Below are 19,576 nucleotides of genomic sequence, written 5' to 3'. Positions count from 1 at the left end.
TCCACAGACATCCTTGTGGGCGTATTCAACCCATTGTAGAAAAATTCTATTTCTTCCCAATCTGCAAAATTATGATTAGGACAACGCCGTAACAAATCTTTGTACCTTTCCCATGCCTCATATAGTTGTTTTGAATCATGTTGTTGAAAGGTACTGATCTCAATCTTCAGCTGGGTTGCCTTGGATGGAGGAAAGAACTTCTCTAAAAATTTCACGGCCATGCCCTCCCTAGTTGTTATGCTTCCTAGCGGCAATGACTGCAACCAGCTCCGTGCCTTGTCCCTGAGAGAAAAAGGAAACAAGCGTAAACGTATTATATCCTCAGAAACCCAATTTATTTTTACCTGTATCAGTAATCTCTAAAAAGGTGCGCAAGTGCAAGTGAGGATCAGCTGTGGCGCCTCCATTGAATTGGTTCTGCTGAACCATGTTGATTAATGTCGGCTTCAACTCAAAGTTGTTGGCAGTCCCTCGAGCGATTCCAAAATAGTGAGCCTGGATCTTCGGCCTGAAGTGATCTCTGATTGGCACCAGAGGAGCTTGTTGTGCTTCTTATTCAGTCATGTTCCTTAATTCTTCTCTTCTAAATCTTCTTAAAGCACGTGCAGTGAGCTCGATCTCCGGATCAAATAATAGAGAATTCGCACTTTGAGATCGTCGCATAGACTGCAATTAAAAATAAAAAGAAATTAATTAGTACTAAAAATAAGATAAAATAAAAGCTCTAAATTAAAACTTAGACTAATTGGTCACAATACTAAACAAAATCAAAAATTACTCCTTGTGAGATCGACACTCTCTCTTTCACTATATTAAAACTTGACACTCGTACGCTTGCGAGGAATTTTCACAAAAAGTTTTTGGCGCCTGTCACGCGGGTGACCCGGGTTCGATCGCAGGCAACGGCGCCAAAAACTTTTTGTGAAAATTCCTCGCAAGAGTACGAGTGTCAAGTTTTAATATAGTGAAAGAGAGAGTGTCGATCCCACAAGGAGTAATTTGAAAATATTCAATACTTGTAATTAAAATAGTCTTAATTTTATCTAGAAAATCAAACTTTAAAGATTTGCTGACAAATTAAATAAATAATGAAGTTTGCAAAGCGCGCACACACAAAATTCTTAAGAGATTATCAATCAGAGAAAAATAGTCTAGAGGTTTGATTTCACTTGGTCTCAACAATATTCATTCCTAATCAATCTATTTTTCATGAGTTCATTTCAATTAATAACCAAGAACACATAGATTATACTATTTTCCTCTCCCGTTTATCAAATAGAATGTATCAATCACAAATCGATTCCAATATCCCTATTAAAAATCTACTTGTAATGATATGTGTAAAACAATGTTCTTTCTAGGCTCTATTAAAGTTATATGCTCTCCCGAGTCATATAAACAATTAATAGTGTGAATTCTATTGATCCTATTCTAAATCCCCTCTCCCGAGTGCCGGATTCTGAATAAATATGACAAATCAATTTATGGCCAGTAAATTGAAAAAACTTTCAAAACTAGAATCACAATTAATTTAGAAGAACTCAATTCATTAAAATCAACAATTCATAAATATGTCTTGACCAGGCTACATCAACCTCTAGACATAAAAAGTTTAGTTCATACTCAAATTCATATCAACACAAATCATGTTTAAGAATTCAAACATAATTCAATAATCAAAAGAAATAAATAAAGAGGGAATAACAAAGTCGTAGTCTTTCTTCCGTGTCCGGTCGAAAAGTCTTCGTCTTTGTTCCATGCAATCTTCAAATCTTGATCCCAAAAAATCTCACGAAAGTGCTCTCAAGATTATGGTGTATTGGCGGCTAGATAGCCCTTCATTAGGTCTGAAAAATCCCTTAAATATTCCCCTAAAGTTCGTCCAAAACAACTTCCAAAGATATCCAAAAGTTTCCAAAATTATACACAACCCTCGTCACACAGAAAGCGACGCGCGGGCGGGCATGATATTCTATCCCGATAATTCAAATAACTCAATCACGCGCGGGCGCGCCAGATCCAGGCACGGGCGCGTATAGCTTGCTGTCCTATCTTCATCTAATCTTCAAAATACGAACCATCTTCGCTTGCTTCGCTATTTTCTTGACTCCTTTGATTTCATCCATCATAACTTCAATATTTCCTGTATTTCCTGACATCCAACAACAACAACAACAATTTCCACGTAATTCCGCTCGAAACCAAGCAATTATCCAATAATGTCAACGCAAATTAAGTGCATAAAATGCACTTATCAAGGTCATGCACGACTTATTTCCTCCTGCTCTCTTCATAGTTTGGGTTAGAAGAATTGTTTGAGCAACATGGTTCGATAAATGGATTCTTTCTCCCCTCATTATTCTTATCATCATCGCCTAGCTTGATCAATTGCTATCAAATATTCTTGGCAGTAGAACATGTCTCGATATTATTGAAAGTTCAATTATCCAGATTGTTGTACCAGAAGCTCTTGGCGATCTCACCATACTAAAACAAAAATGACTTTTCGCAGCGCGCAAATCTGTTATCCGCAGCGCGCATCGCACGCTACACAATTACAAACTGTTGAAACTCATGGGCCATCGACAGTGTGCTTTGCACGCTGCGGAAACTCACAAGAACAACGTGCAAATTATGCCGCGGAAAGCCACATTAACAGCGTGCAAAATCACGCTGCGGAAACACACATCGGCAGCTCGCAAAGCACCCCGCAAAAATATTATTCACATAAAAAATGTGCACGCTGCAAAAAAATATAATGACATCACAATGTTGGTCGTTGATGGCCTTAAATAATTCCAATGTAATACAACTTAACCAACTACATATATAAATTAAAATGAAGAACTAAATAAAATATTTCAATTTCATTTATGAAAACCAAAAAAATCATATCTTTACAAAAAAAAAAAAAAATTGAATACAAGTTTTAACTCTGATCCCCATAAAAATTAAAAAAACATCGAAATATCTAACAAACGTTCTACACGTAACTGATTAGATTTTCAATCCATGCAAAATGGTAGAATCCATATCAACACAGAATCTTTAGCTTTCAATGATGTAACTCCAAAGCCCATTTCACGCACTCTACCTCGACCTTCCCTGCCAAAAATATTTGTCCATTTTTTTTCCTCGTGACCTCTTCAATCCTTAAATATAAAAATAAATAAATTATTTTAGAAACAAAAGAATCGTTACCATTAATTTCCAAAAATACTTTATTGCTCAAAATTTAAAATTTAAAAAACAAGCTTTAAACTTTTTTCCCTATAAAAATACCAAAATACCAACTAAGCCATAAACAGCTTATAAAAATAGCAAAAAAAGAGCACAAAAACAAGAATGAAACCTAACTTGTATGGAGCTGCTGCAACTTTCTGAATGAGAGTGGATAGAAAAGAAAATAAGAGGAAGAGAAGAACTCTATGGGAACATATCTATCAGGGTTATATATTATAATAATATAATCATAAAAATCCAAAAATCCCTCATTTACTCATATACTACTTTCTCAAAACTTACAATAAAAAATATAATTCATTACTCAATTTCTTCTCGCACATGATGTCATGTACATTAAACAAATTCATGCTTATAAATATATTTAATTGAGAGAACCTTAAAATTTACTCTAACTATGGCATAGGAGAATTATGCCACTGACTAGAAAATGCAGTAATTGAGATTCAACAAATCTCAAGAATTGAAACAGGAGAGGTGACAAAAAGAAAAATTGTGTGTTCAAGAAACTAGGTTGTGGATTTCTCAAAACCTACATTCATAAAATAAACTTAGAAACATGTAATATATTGTTTTCTAGAAAACATACATGATCAATTAAGCAATCACTACTTATCCACCACACAATATCAGACAAAGTTTTTGAGCAGTAGTAGTGAGTTAATTATAACACAATGTGAATACTGGAAGGCAGAATTGATTTTGGAAGTCTGAATACAAAGTGATAATTAGAATATTTTGCATTTGGCTGACATTTTTTGAAGGAAAAATCAGCAACAATCAACAAAGACCCAATACTTGACAAATCATATCACACACAAAATTATATCTACAAAAAATGAAGATAAAAAATTTGCAAAAAAATACTTTAACAAAGGGTAACAACATTTTTTTAATGTTCGACAAACTTTTGAAAAATCTTCGGGAGCAATCTGTTTTGTGGATGCAAGTTTGGTCAATTCAACAAAAGCCTCTTTTCTCTGAGACCATTTGGCAGCTTTCTGAAAAATACAACCACCATTACACTTGAATAACAAACACTAAAAACAAAAATAGTGACAAGATATTTCGTTCAACAACCAATGATTTAAGAGAGGGTCACTTACCACTCCTTTCCAGAATTCAGACTTATCCAAAGGTGTCAAATTTCAACTGGATCAACATGTTCATACTCATCTATCTCCAAAGGAGCTGACAGAAAACACATGCATCAGATCATGGACAAAAAAATGGTTTCATAATTCATCTCAATGTACCCATACTATCATCAATCGTTCCTTCAGCAGGGCCAACTCCCACAATCTCGGGAGCAGTTTCTACTTCTAGCTCCTTGTCTTCCTTATATATGATAAATAACATAACAAAGAATAAAAACTTTGAAGAAAAAAACAAAGAACAGTCTTCACCTCAAGGTGCTAAAATCAAATCCGATAGCTAAGAATGCATACACAACAATCTCAGTTTAAAAATTCTATCGGTCATCCCTAGAAAAAAGTCTATTCCAATTCCCAACCCACCCATTACCTCAGTGTCTCAGTTATTTTTAGACTAAGACAAGAGTACTGCAAATTTCAAATATGGATACATATTTTCGAAAAATCCATTCCATAGAGTCACTCAAATAAGAATAATAAAAGCATAAAAAAGCAAGGCTGAAAGAGATCGAGAATCGAGAGATAACATCACAACAGAGTCGATAAAGAAAGAGGGCTCACTGGTTTAGACTTCAATGTGTATTCATACCTCACAACTCGCAGCATTTTCGTCGGTCCGTCGCGGCGTGGCCCTTCTAGCAGCGAATGAAGCTTTGTTGAATAGTCAATTGAATTGGCCATTGAGTACAAAAGAGCAAACAAGAAGGTATCTTAAGCCCTAGCCCTATTCTGAGTGAAATGAAATGAGGAACACGATTGAGGATTTGGGTTTGGCGATGGGTAAAAAGAAAAGGGTGCGATTAGATTAGGGGATTTGGTGCAATTTAATAGCACTTTTTAATTATTAGAGAACTATTAACGGCGTGCAGTCATCGCTGCAAATATTAATTTTAACAGCATTATCTTATTATTATATAATGATATACTGTTGCTATTTTGATTAAGACCTTGAATATACTAAAGTAAGATGAGATAGTGAATATAGAGAGATCACTGTCATGAAACACATCTTATGTTCACTGTATATTCTAAAGAGTTCCTAGTCAATTGAGCTGTCCACAAATAAGGATAAGGATCGCTCGAGATTGAGACTAGCATTTGCGATACCGAGTACCACGTTTCATTGGTATGAAACATAGAGATGTTCGAAGCATGCAAATGGATATTCATATGATGAATGATCGAACTACCCTATTCGGACTTTCCAAGTGGTTATCACTTATCGAGTGGATATAGTCCGCGGTTTTGGTTGTACACCATTAGTCCTTATTACTTGAAACATCATTGAGACTCTATATGCTAGTACTGTGCTTTGACTCGTTTACCGACTCTATTAGGGTCATCAGGTTTCGGGATTGGGTACAGTTATGACACATATAGGAGTCGATGCTTTGTTGTCAAGGATTCACCGCACACTTGCGAGTGTGGATATCCTATGCAATCTGAGGAGATATTAGTGTGACGAATATCTGGCCAGAGTACATGATGTGTTTTAGGTTACTTGGTTTCCTAGTAGCACATGCGATGTCACTATTTGATCTTCAAGATGCATTGCATAGTTATCGAACCTCGAACAACTCTCGATGTACCAATGGTTGTTGATTCGATCGGGATATATGGATGAAGGGACCGTACTGTACGCTAACCAAAATCTATTGGTTCTTGCAGGCACTATCAGTGATACCTAGGGAATCATGGGGCGATGTTGCTAGGCGCTCTTACCATGATTCGTTGGGTAAGTCGAAAATTGTTGTTCCGAGTCACAAGGAGTTGTGAGCCCACGGCTAGCTGTATCTCTGAACCATTGAGGGTCACACAAGTAATGGATTTTTGATCCCCGTTGAGATAATTAAATTTAAAGTTTTAAATTTAATGAATAAAGAAGTGGGACTTCTTATTTATGAGTAGAGGGAGTAAAATTTCCTAAAATGACATAGTGATGGACATTTTTGGAAATCACTGAATTCGGATTCAGAAAATTTATCTTGACTTTAAAAGATGCAGAAATGATTTCTGTATACATTGGTGAAATTGGTTTATCAATCTGAGTCACGATGAATTTTATATTAATTTCTGAACATGCGGGCTTTGCTTGTTAGACTTGAACTTATGACTAATGGGCCCTAAGCTGTTAGCAGCTCACATTATAAATAAGTTATTGCAGTACAGAAATTACAGACAACACAAGGCATAAAATTCAAAACCCTAGAGCTTTCTCTCTAGAGAATTCGGCCGCCCCCCTCCCCTACTGTGTTCGAGAATTTCAGTCTGCAAATTTCGAATTTGCAGTCTGAATTAGCAGATCAAATCTGTTATTTCTCTTCATAGAAACTTCTGATAGACTTTCTAGTGCAGTCTATCAGAGGGATTAAACTTCTGTTCGTGGACCTGATTGAAGAAACGTTCGTTCATCAGTTCCTGGGATATACAACAAGAGCAGTTTAATCTGTTGGTGTCCATAATCTCGCTTCGAGATTTTAAGGTAAAATTTATATTGTTTAAATTTTATGTTATCAATTTTAATCGTAGGAATTTGATACCCATGATATGGAATCGTTCCATATAAAATTTTAAAACTTCCGCTGCACCGGGTATCCGATTCCATATAAAATTTTAAAACTTCCGCTGCACCGGGTATCACTTTCTTTTTCGATCCGGAGAACGACCGTGTTCCAACACCGGAGGGTTCCAAACTCACGGGTGGATCGGAAGATCCGAACCCAAGGATTGGATTATCCGAACATAAGAGAGTTCAGATTCAAGGTTTGAGATTGGAGGCTCCGTAGAGATCGGAAGATCCGAAGAGGGATCGGAAGATCCCATCATGTCTGGATAAGTAGATATGGACTTGATTTGACAACCCAAGGAGATCAGACGATCCGAAGGCTTGGATCAGACAATCAGAACGTATTTCGTAAGCAGTGACATCATAGTAAGGGACACATGTTTGGAGGGGGTCGAATGAGGAGATCAGACGATCCGATCGCAGGGATCAAATGATCCGAACTCCATCTATAAATAGAGGACCGAGAGCCTCATTTCAACTCGCCCCATTCTCTCTTCCTCTTCACTTCTTAGATAGATTTAGGACTTTTAGGTGTTTTTTTCGAAGGCCAAGGAGTGAAGGAGCGTTGCCGAAGTTGTAGCGGAGTTATGTCCAAGTTTTGGGGTTATTGCCAGCAGTGGGCTAAGGACGGCCGCAGGTATGGTCCAAGTTCCCAAAAAATATTAGGAAGTTTTTAATAGCTTTGTTAAGGATTTTAGAGAATGATTAGTGATGCATGATTTTTTTTGCATTGTAGTGTTGGACTGTAGATGCGGGGCATCTAGGAGTATATTAATGAGGTACTGACGTATTATCCGAGATAGCCTAGTAGAATATACATATTCTATGTTTGCAAGTATTATGTGGCATTGATTATGTGTGCATTATTATGACACGGATATTATGTTGCATGCATCTTATGTTGAGACTGTTATTCTATTGTTATTACCGGTAGAGGGGTCGCTCAGCCCAGTATTTTTTTTAGTGTATGGATTCCATGAACTTGGATCCAGATAAATCCACAGTTTTATGGTATGTGAGTCACCTCTTGATGCGACGGCCCAGCGTGCTACATACCATAACGCCTTTGACTGATCAGTTTTCTGGATAGGTTTCCCAGCACCCTACACTTCTATTTGTATTTTCATTCATAGCATTTTTATATTCGTACTGTCGTACTGAGCTTTAATGCTCACATCCAATGTTTTCTTTGTTTTCTGGACACCCCATTTGACTGGGCAGTTGCAGGTGTCTCACCAGGACTTGGGATTATGTGGTAACCAAATAGAGCTGCATGAGTAGTAGATAGGATATTGAATTAATTCAATTGGGTTGTATATTGGTTTTATTTAACCGGTTATATTTTGCAGATTAAGAATTTATTTAAGTTTTCTGCAGTTTATCTCTGATTATCATTTATTGCATGCTTAATTAAGTTTAAAACTCTGATTAGTAGTGGATCCGAGTTAGGGTCACTACACCTAGACTTAACATAAATTCAGTCCTCGACTGCAATCACTTACAACTGAATGTGTGTGTGTACAATACTTAACTAATCTTTATATAGAGTATTACAATTCGACAGACTTAGCACAATTGATCATATACTTGATGTTGGGTTGTGACTTGTGAAACACAAGCAATCTTGATTTTTATGATAACAAAATTTGTTATTGTGTTTTTAACATATTTACTCTAGTGTAAAGTTGTTAACTCAAGATGCAAGCCGAAACTGAAATTTAGCCAAACTAAATTTTTGGAGAGCTTTAGTATTTTGATGATATCTCACAGCTCAATGATGAAAATAATTAGCTATCAGTATGACTGCATAGAAGACTCAATTTGAAACATATTGTGTTCCACGTCAGTGGGCAAAAACGGATGTTATCTAGATCAAATTGATGTCTCAAGACCAAATTGAGTGTCTTCAGTCGAGCAGAAAACAGAAGCAGTTTACTTCGAGCATTTTTGGTAGTTTGGTCATATCCAAATGGAACGATTCAGCATGCATTAGAAAGCTAAGACAATGATCTAAAAATCATATTCAAAAGTCAAAGTTTGAATCGGAGCATAAGAAGCTGCTAAACTGCATATATTGAATTTTTGGTTGAGAACTGAAATTTTTCATGGCATAATTTCTGGCGCAATATGGTATTTCGAGCATATCTCTCTCATATAAACTTGAAATTGAGTGATTCTTGATTCCATGGAAAGCTAAGAGAAAGGCTACAAACTTCATGTTTATCACTTTGCCCAGAAATCAAAGGATCAAGAGATATAACACTCGACTGAACCACATTCACTCGACTTATTTTTTCTCGCATGTTTTGGAGAAGGTCTGGTATTTTGAGTTTAACTCTCTCATACTCATATGAAATCCAAATGGAGTGATTATTGATGTTGTGGAAATCAAAGACAAAGGGCTACAACTTTCATGTTCATCACTTTCACTACAACAAATATGGCCATACACAACACTAAAAAGACAACGGTTTTCTGCGAAAACCGTTGTTGTTTACTATTTAACAACAGTTTTATTTAAAACTGTTGTAATATGTCCAAAAAACACGCTCATATACAACGGTTTTCTGAAAACCGTTGTCTTTAATAGGTCAAAGACAACAATTTTAAAAAACCGTTGTCTTTGAGCGGGTTTTTTTTAGTCTACGACAACGGTATTTAATAACCGTTGTCTATGAGCGGGTTTTTTTAACCTACGACAACAGTTTTTATTAACCGTTGTCTATAAAAATTTATTTGGTGTTATACGACAACGGTTGTTCCACACTTTACTAATCCGTTGTGGTTTGATTCTAATATTAAAAATTAAATACACTTCTTTTCTCTCTCTCTCATCATTCTCACTCTCACTCTCACTCTCACACTTACTCCCCTCTTCGCCGACCCGCTCCAAAACCCAACCCTAGCTTCTCCTCACAGCTCACCGCCCCACTCCTTCCATTTCCTCCACTCACCTCCGCCCCTTACCCGAGCTGAAATACCACTCACCCATCGCCGCCCACTACCTCCCTAGAATTCACTGCCGTCCCTTGAATTTTCCCCTCCTGTTTGCGCTTGTGGTTCGTTGTTAAATGTTTGGGTAAAAGTACGCTTCGGTTGTCCTAACCATCGCGTTGACTCCAATGTAACGAGGAATTTCGACCTGAATCTTCAAATCGTGCCCCTATTCGACCGTAGTTGCGTGAGAAGTTTGATTTTTAAATTTCTTTTCATTTATACTTTTCTGTTCTTTTATGGAATATTTTAAGGATCTGACTTCGAATCCTGCCTATATTGTTGATTTATCTTGCCATATTTCATTCTTTTTTGTTGTTGTAAATGTTTGGCTCTTTTACATATACAGATAGAATATTAAAGTCTTTGACCGAATATTTACTTCATTTTCTTCTGCATTGTTGTTGACTACTAGTTTTTAAGTATCTTTCCTGTTTGGACTTTTATAAATTGAATTGGTGATTATTTGTCAGGTTATTTGCGTTATTTTGGGTTAACTCCCATGGCTTCTTGTAAGGATTGTCCTAAGTGAATATTTACCTAGAGCTATTATTTGTTTGCAGCTTTGACAAAAATTTTGTTTGTTGCAGCATTTTTTCTACTCTTGTAATTCTGGTAAGTTATTTTTTGAGGGAATGTTGCTCTTGAACGTGTGAAATAAGGCACTGTGTATGTATAAAGATAAGTGTCATGTTAAATATGTTTTTCATGATTTCCCAAGTGCTCTATTTTTTTTTTTGAAACTGATTGCATTTTTAATTATTCTGAACGTGATATTGTGTTCCAAATCTCTTTAATTCGAATCTGCAGTAATATTGTGTTCCAATTATTATAGCTTTATAATGATGACTGAGGCTGTAAAATGGTTGGATTTGTGGTGGTATACGTGGATATGGCATTTATGTGCTTCTTCTCGCCATTCAAAATCTTGAGCGGTCTGTTATTTTCCCTCTTACGTTGATATAGTTGGTTTGAACATGGTGTAGACTGTTATAGATGGTGGTGTGGGGAGTGGTATTCTATTCAAAACATATGTTTGGTTAATTAATTTTAATTGCAGTTACTATCTTGTACTTAATATTCATAGTAATTATATAATAGAGAGATGGTAATTAGTAAGCCTGTGTTTTTAATTTCTTTTCATTTTTACCTTTATGTTCTTTAATTGAATCTTTTTAGGATCTCTGCCACTAATTTTTCAGGTCTTGAGATCTTTAATTGTCAATAGGAAGAGGAAAATCAAGCTGGGCAGAGGAAAATGATTCCAACGACATAGATTTGAGGCCTCGCAGTATTCTCTAGATTTGTTTGATTCTCTTCCTGCCAATTTCATGGTGAATGTGAATGGGTTAAAAGCCATGCCATAGCAAAGTAGCGGCAATGTTTGGCAGGTACTCTACTTCCTGGTTAGGTTGGTGATTTACATAAGGATTTGAACTGCTTGTGATGTTGTGTAGTAAATTTAATTATTGGAGTTCTGCATCTGAATGATGCATTAATTTCTTGTGATTTATGAGCTGTGGAATAACTTGTTTTCTTATAGTTTTAATCATCACCAATTGGGATGATATTATGAAGAATAAATTGTCGTATAACCTTTCAGACTGGTTAATTTGATACTTCATCTTTGGTATGAGTGTATTACATATTGGCATATCACAAGGAATGATCAGATCTGATTGATCTTGTTAAAACATGTCTATGTTTTGTATAATGTATGTTTAGAACTCATAAATCCGATAGAAAAAGTGGTTGTCCTAAGATATAGGTGTTGAAATTGATGAAAACTTTTATTTTCATCGTCATGATAAATCACTTTTTACATTATGTTATATAAGAGGTCCTAATGATTTTCTTGTACTTCGATCGGCTCGAATCGGGGAGAAGATCGATCAGTGTTCATACTGCTCCAGCTTCGATGGCTTTCAACCTAGATTTCTTCGAAGCTTCCAATACTTGAAGCAGCACTCTTCAATTCAATCCACCCTCCCCGCTTCCTGCCTCCCATCACTTCAATCCCATGACTGTTGATCATGTTGCTTTCTTTGATATTTAAAACTTGGATATTTTTGAAGCACTTTTTGAAAACGGTTCCTTTCTCAATAAACAAAGCCAAGATATTTGGTTTTATTTTGTGAGTTTTGAGAAAAAAGTTAAGGGAATTTTTTGGGAGAATGTTTTGTTTGTTTTTATTTTGTGAAATAAAGTTATTATTAAAGGTGCTAATCCATGTCAAGAATGGTTGAATAAAATTATAATAAAATGTGAAAATTGTTTTTTTTTGTATAGCACGAGGTTCTTGGGGAAGAATGAAATTGTTTAGTTAGGATTAATAATTATCTCGGGAAGTACAAAAACTATTGAAAGTTTGATTACGAAAATGAGAAGGTGAAATTTTGTTCAGGGAATGAGATTAGTTTGTGGAAAAAAAATGAAGACCACATTCCAATACAATCTCAATCTCCCTAAATTTGATTTGGAGACTTGGGAAATGCTTGACATTTAATTTTTAACACTTTGTTACTACTCTCAGTGTCGTGTTATGCACACTTCTTTTTGTGGTTTTCACAGAATTGTTTGATGTACGAAGAAAGTCTTCCTCAGACTTCTTATTATTAAAATAAAATGAACAATGAAAAATTACCAGTTCTGTTTATTCCCGAATAAATTAATTTCAGTTGACTATTTTGTGAAATTAATTTTCCACGAGATGACTTGTTGTCTAGTCAGTAGTACTCAAGTTGAATATTAGCTAATTGTCTATTTCCACTAAAACATGGCTTATTTTTGAGTTTTCACTATGCATATATTTATATCTTACAGCTACTCCAATAAATAATATAATAATTGTATGTGCTTGGCATTTAAATTCATCAATTAGTCCCTAAAACTCGAGAAAGAAATTAAATTACCATCATCTAATTTGAGTGCCATGCCACTGAATTGGAGATTCTTCAAAATCCTCTACCCTGTGTCTGTGAGTTTATACGTTTAATGTTTAGTGTTATGCATCTCCATTTTACTTATTTTCAGGAGGGAGGATTTGACTTAGATATGACCTATAACTGATAATACAATCGCAATGGGTTTCTTTTCCGGTGACCTGAGTTGTGGTTTATTTGGTTATTTTGAGGTGAGGCTCATTTAGCACTTGTATCATACGTTTTAATTCAATCAATTTAACAAGAGTAATTTTTGGAATGTGTTGTAGGGATTCTATCGAAATCACATGGAGGAAGTCATCAAGTTTTTTGAAGCTCATCACAAGGTACTTTGGCTATTATATTTGTATTTACAGCAAACGTAAATGACATCTTGGAAGGGTAGCCATATCAGCCCCCTGGAAAATCAAGGGGTGGGTGATAATAGTAATAGGCTGTCTTGGGTGGTGGGTTTGCTACATATAATCTTAAACTATTGACTAACAAATTGCTTTGCTTTCCTTTCGAAAGGATGATGAGTTTGCTACATATAATTTATGCAGTTAACATCACCATGGAACCATAGAATAGGCATCAACTTCAGTTGGTTGCTACAGTCCGAGGTATTGTAAAGAAAGATGGTATTGTGGATGTCGAATCCGCTGCAAATTTGCAGGGTTCTGATGGTGAAGTGAAGTTGTACTATGGCATTGCAGCGGATGGCTCTGTACGTGGTTTACTCTGATGATTTAGAGGTGATCAAAGAAGGCTGTGCCAAGTCATTTGCTCCATTTCCAGTGATTTAGAGGGAATGGAGTTCTTCACAGAACGCGTTGGGCTTTGGAATTCATGGACTGAAAACGTGAAAGAATCTGGCTAAAGAGCTGCCACGGACTATATTTCGGTGTCAGTTTTTCCAAATCTGATCTAGTTCATAATTACAATATATATCTAGCAAATAATATGTAGTGCATTTAATGTTCTAAGTTCTATCTTGTATCTGAAGATTTCATTTTCAAAGCAGATCTGTGTTTCTTACTCTTATCATTATATTCAGTGATGAAATAATCTTCCAGGTTGCAGAGCCTTTAAGAGCCTTGCTAGTCAAATATCCACTAGAAGATGCTAGACAACTTGCACAGAGATATGATAGAGTAAGACAGGAAGCTGAAGCTTAGGTAACACCAATACTTTGAAATGCGATGCATGCCATTTGACTATCATGGACAGAGAAGTTTTTGAAAATGCATTGACTATGCTTTCGTTTTTTGAAGTTACAATTTGAACAAAAGTTTTAGTATTAGCTTCGATTTGGTACCAAGATCAAGTCATTTGATAAAAAAATTGAAAGAGATATACCCATTATTCTAAAAATGGTATGTGTTAGAATCTTAGTTCGTGTTCGTGCAATGACAAACTATTTTATTGAAATATGGTATTGATTGAGAGATAATTCGAAGCTGATTATTTTTTCTGTATTCTTTTCCTCCCGATTTATATCAATATAAACTGTTATTTTTAATTAGAGCTTTGGTCCATTGTTCTCGTGTTCTATAAGTTCCTCTCATAAAACATGAACAGTGGAGACATGTTCCAGTGGCATTGCTTTTTTCTTGTGGTTTAGATTTTATTATTATTGCTGCATTGGTTCGTCACTGCATTAATAAAGAGTGTGAGTACTCTTTGCAAGAAAGATTATGTTTTCCTTGACTTTCCTATGTTTCCATGTGCTAAAGAATAACCTTTGCATTGTGTTTTTTGTGTTTTTTGTATTAACATAGTGCCTCATTTAAATTTGAACCCTTGTTGAAATTGATGCTGATTTCCAAAAGCACCTTCTCTGCTCTTGGTAAATTATTTTGTTAGAAAACTTGTTTGGCACTACTTTCTTATGCTCGAATTCTTTTGAGATGCTGAAATCGTGCTTGCATGCTATATTTTGACGATATTAGGTCTAATTGGGGCCAAAGGTGCTTTTGTTTTCTTATTCCCGTTTCTTATTTCAATTGATTTGAATTTGTTTAGTGTATGCAGATTTGGAAGATTCGATAAACATAGCCTCGATCCTCTTGATCTTTTTTAGTGTAAAATGTGCTCATCATGGCCATGGTAAAACTTCGCATCGCATTAATTATATTGTTGTCTATAATTTATTTATATGTTGGTGTTCTTTAAGTACTATTTTGCCAGGGATGTCACGCGGTCTTTGTTGCTTAGTTCGATTCTTTGTTTGTCTTCTAAGATGGTTCAGTCATATGTTGATTGCTTGGATCACTATATTGGAATTTACCATCAAGTCTTCCCATGCAGCATTTTTGTTTTATGGATTCAAATTCCAGAATTTGACATCTTTTCTGCTACTTGAATTCGTCAATTTGTGCAGATAATCGTGATGCAAGAGATAATGGTGGATGTTAATTTACAAGGAATGTTCCACGTTAATTTATATATATTAGTTCATAACTCGATCTATAGAAAAGTTTCGAGTTAATTTATATATATTAGTTCATAACTCGATCTATATATTTTCTAGTGTAGATAGATTTATAATTTAGAATTAGAATATTGATTTGTAATATTGAAAAATTGTATATTAAATTTTATTTTAGAAATTTTAAATTTTGTTTCATTTATAATATTAAAAATTTTTATATTAAAATTTAAATTTTTTTTTGTTTTTCATTTGAGCAACGACAACGGATAAAATCCGTTGTCTTTGTCATTTTAAAACTTTTGTAATTTTTGGTGTTGTTAAAAGTTTGATATACGACAACGGATAAAAACCGTTGTCATTTCAAGGAAAAAACAACAGATAAAATCCGTTGTCTTTTGAAAGAAACGACAACGGATAAAATCCGTTGTCTTTTCTGAGCAACGACAACGGATTTTATCCGTTGTCTTTGGGTATACTTTTGACAACACCCAAAAGTACAACGGTTTTTATACCCATACGACAACGGATTTTATCCGTTGTCGTTTGCCGTTTTTGTTGTAGTGAATTTGCCCAGATATCAACGGATCATTCCAAGTTCAGTCCACTTACCTAAACTAAAGTTTTCTCAACTGCTACCAAACTGAAGTTTGCTCAACTGCTACCAAAACTGCTATAGTACCCAAACTGCTACAGTACTTCAGTTTCAGTTTCGCACCAATTTTGCACAAAAGTTTAGTCGAGCTCCCGAAACAGTACAAAAATCTTGCAACGACTATATTTCTAAATCTAACGTATATATCATTCTTGGAGCCTATAAATACAACATCTTCAAGATCAAATACAATATTTTGAAGGGGGATTCAAAGGCAGAGGGCATCTAAGAAGATTATCAGCTATGTTAAGAGCAAAGCACAAGGTGTGAAGAACAAGAAGAAAGATGAGCGTTCACAACCAACTCCTTCACACCAAACCCAGTTTATAGAACACTCTTGAATTTTCAATATCTTTGTATATCAGTTGAAGATATCTCACTCACATACATATGAGATATGTACTTTGAAAGATTAGTTAAGTGAGAGTCTTAACACAAAGACATTAAAGATTTTGTTTGTAGTCTTGGCATAAGAGACGTTAAACATTATGTGGATAGTGAGGTTTCGGCCTACAATCGAGTGGCTAGGAGTTTTAAGATAGGCAGTGAGTAAGTCCTAGCCTTAGAGTAGGTTTGTACAAATGAGTTGTGTAAATCAAAGTACTCTAGTGATATTCTTTCGAGGAGGAAGAAGGGATGACATAGGAGATTGAGCTCCTAAATCCATAAACAAATTCATATCTATTTATTTATCGCATTTATTTTACTCTTGCTTCTGTTTTTAAGATGCATCATTGAAGCATTTTATTTATTCTTCATATACGAAATATTGCATTCAAAGTGTTTGATAAAATACTTCAACCAAACTATTTTTAGACATTCATTTGCATCGTCCTCAAATGAGTTACAAAATGTTAATCGATTTCTATGAAGGATTATCTTGAGTGGCTTCCGCTTGGTTTAAAAACCAAACTCGATTTAATTCATCAGTGCTCAATATTTCAAGAACCGAGCCAGTGTAGCTCAAATTTTTTAAAGTGTATTTTCACCCCCCCCCCCCCCCCTCCCTTCTACACACCATAACTGATCCTATCACTTGATCAAATATATCTTGAGACGTGTGTTGATCAGTTTGCTTAAACTGTCCTTGAAACTCTTTGGTTAACTGAGTGAATGCTTTGATAATGCAAGATATACAAAGTGTGAGAGTTCCAGATACCTTTTCTTCTTCTCAACTGATCTTCATCTGTTATTTATGACTTTGGATTGCAACGATCACATTTGAATTAAAGTCGTTCAAACAAATAGTCGTTGCTTTGTCTTTTAGCTTCTGACAATATCCGTACTATGTTATGTGCATTCTGCTCTTCTACTCTTTTGTACGGGAAACCTTATTCAAAAGTTATTGCATTTGACTGGTGGTCTCTTAGAATTTGATTGATTGAACGTACTGTGTCACTTCCAATCGAGCTTTTATTAAGTTTCCCTGATATATTCAATCGCTTTACTAGTCCAGTCGTGGTTTTCGTGGACTAATTCAGTCTTCTTGTCTTCAATTTGGCTTGAGGATCAGTTTACTAACTTCAGTTGATTTGTCTAGTTGAGTAGCTTCAATTTCAGTCATGGACAAGTTCAGTCTTCAAAATGATTTTTCCTATAATTTATCATAGTTTTTATCAACACCGAAACTATGAATGTTCCAACAAAGCAGATCATGACCGGTGAGAAGAGTTGTGAACTGAAGAAGCCATAAGAGATAGTTGAGAGAAGTCAGCTTCAAGGGCGCATGAGCAATAACATTAAAGGGTATCAAGACGCATGAGCAACAACATTGAAGGGTATCAAGGTGGTCGCAAAGTCAGCTACAGGAGCAGCCGCAAAAAAAAAAAAAAATTAGAGAGAGGAAGGGAGGCGGCTAGGTGTGGCTAGGGTTAGGGTTAGTAGCGTAGACAAGAGGCTTTAGATACCATGTAGAAGCGTAATGAGAGAATATATTTTCATATATCATAAAAAAAATGATACAAGTCGTTATTTACAACCTAAAGAGATAAAGATAAAAGAAACATATACACAAAATATACAAAAGATATGAAAAATATATTTCAAGAGATATTCCAATAAAAAAAACTTTTTTTGAATAATTGTGTCTTTGGATCATGTGAATTAGTAGTTTTTCAAAAAATTATTTTTAATTATTAAATTAAAGAATGTATTTAAGAATTGGTGGGATTGTGAAAGATTTTGACTAAATTAAAAGGGACATGGTGCTAAAATTATTTTGAAAAATAAATATTTGCTAATGAAATAAGGGGAACTAGAAGATGCTGGGGGAGTTGAGACTTGAGGAGGACAGTCGCATCCATTGGATTACAAAGTGAATTGAAAAATATTATATGTACAAAGAAGATTATAAAGTAAATTTGAAATAATAAAATTATCCATGAACTTTATTTTAAAAAAATCTTCCAAAAATACATTTATGATTGTTTTGTAATTTAATTTAAATACATTTTTATAATTCAATGTATAAACCACGTTATACATGTAGTAGTATGATCCATTGGCCTTCTATTGGCTCTGTCTGAAAATCGTATACATTTATATCATTTCAATTGAACCGTAATTTTTAGCTCATAAAACTGATGCTTTCGAGTTTCAATATTTGTATAAAAAAAATATCCATGGATTTGGCTTTGCATCCATCGATGTCTTTTTCGTATAAAGTAACAAAAATGGTGGCGTAAACAACTATTATTCCTTTCAACTGCCAACTCTATAGAGCTTAGTACAGACGAAATCGTCGAACCAACACCCCCACCATAATATCATCATTTATTACTACTTATCTGAGTGCATCTTATTAAAATATAGTTTGTACGTACTAATGTAAATATTTATAGAATATAATTTAAGTAGGTTTTTATGAAACGATTCACAATATATATTAAATATTAACTGAACAAATTGCTCTGGTTAACAGATTAACAATATCACCACTCAAATTATCCATTAGGACCATTACTATTACATAAGAATAAAGGCGTAACAGAAATAAACTCTATATATACCAAAAATGCAATTCCAATATTTTTTACATTAAAAATATAGATTTGATATCGTCATTTGTCAAGTATCAAATAGTAAGAAATCATGTAAAATCAGTGCCATTAAAAAAGCTATTATAACTTAATTTAATTTTATCCTTTTTTAAACGGATTACATGGTAAGTAGTACTATTAAAATAATTTATTTTATTATTTAAATGATTTACATGGTAAGTACTATTAAAATCATCCGAATTTTAAAATTCATATATACCGCTAGTGACAGATGCATACAGGATGTATGTGTTCAGTATTCTATCAATTTTGGTTTTTAAAAAATCTGTTTCTGAAACTTTTCCAACAATTTCCTAAGTAGACTTGTCGGATCGGGAAAAAAAAAAATCAACTTTCATCGTGATCATCAGTTTTTCGATATTTATTTTTGGTATAAAGCAATATATCTAATTTCACATGCCAAATCGTAGCTATATATATAGCTATTGGATGTGCATATGATGTCACGTAAACAAGTGCTCACTCACATGGATAAGCACGATGGTTACTCATCATAGCATTTCTTTCTATATATAAAAAAAATAAACATAAAATATTATAATTACCTTATAAC

At 34.6% G+C, this 19,576-nt stretch overlaps 1 long non-coding RNA gene across 2 annotated transcripts; it reads right to left on the bottom strand.

Annotated features, from left to right (window-relative positions):
- Window positions 1–2,939: 2,939 nt before the first annotated feature.
- Window positions 2,940–5,166, bottom strand: LOC140885083 (uncharacterized). Of its 2 annotated transcripts, XR_012150803.1 has the most exons (4): window positions 4,959–5,166; window positions 4,350–4,434; window positions 4,130–4,240; window positions 2,940–3,152 (listed from the first exon to the last, which is right to left on the bottom strand). It is a non-coding gene; the product is annotated as an uncharacterized lncRNA (long non-coding RNA). The 2 variants fall into 2 exon arrangements; XR_012150802.1 differs by lacking the exon at window positions 2,940–3,152 and having other exon boundaries at window positions 3,220–4,240.
- Window positions 5,167–19,576: the final 14,410 nt, after the last annotated feature.

This window comes from Henckelia pumila, chromosome 2 (genome assembly GCF_033568475.1).
Source record: "Henckelia pumila isolate YLH828 chromosome 2, ASM3356847v2, whole genome shotgun sequence".
In the NCBI taxonomy this organism is placed as follows: Eukaryota; Viridiplantae; Streptophyta; class Magnoliopsida; order Lamiales; family Gesneriaceae; genus Henckelia; species Henckelia pumila.
This window is presented reverse-complemented; position numbering and strand designations above follow the sequence as displayed.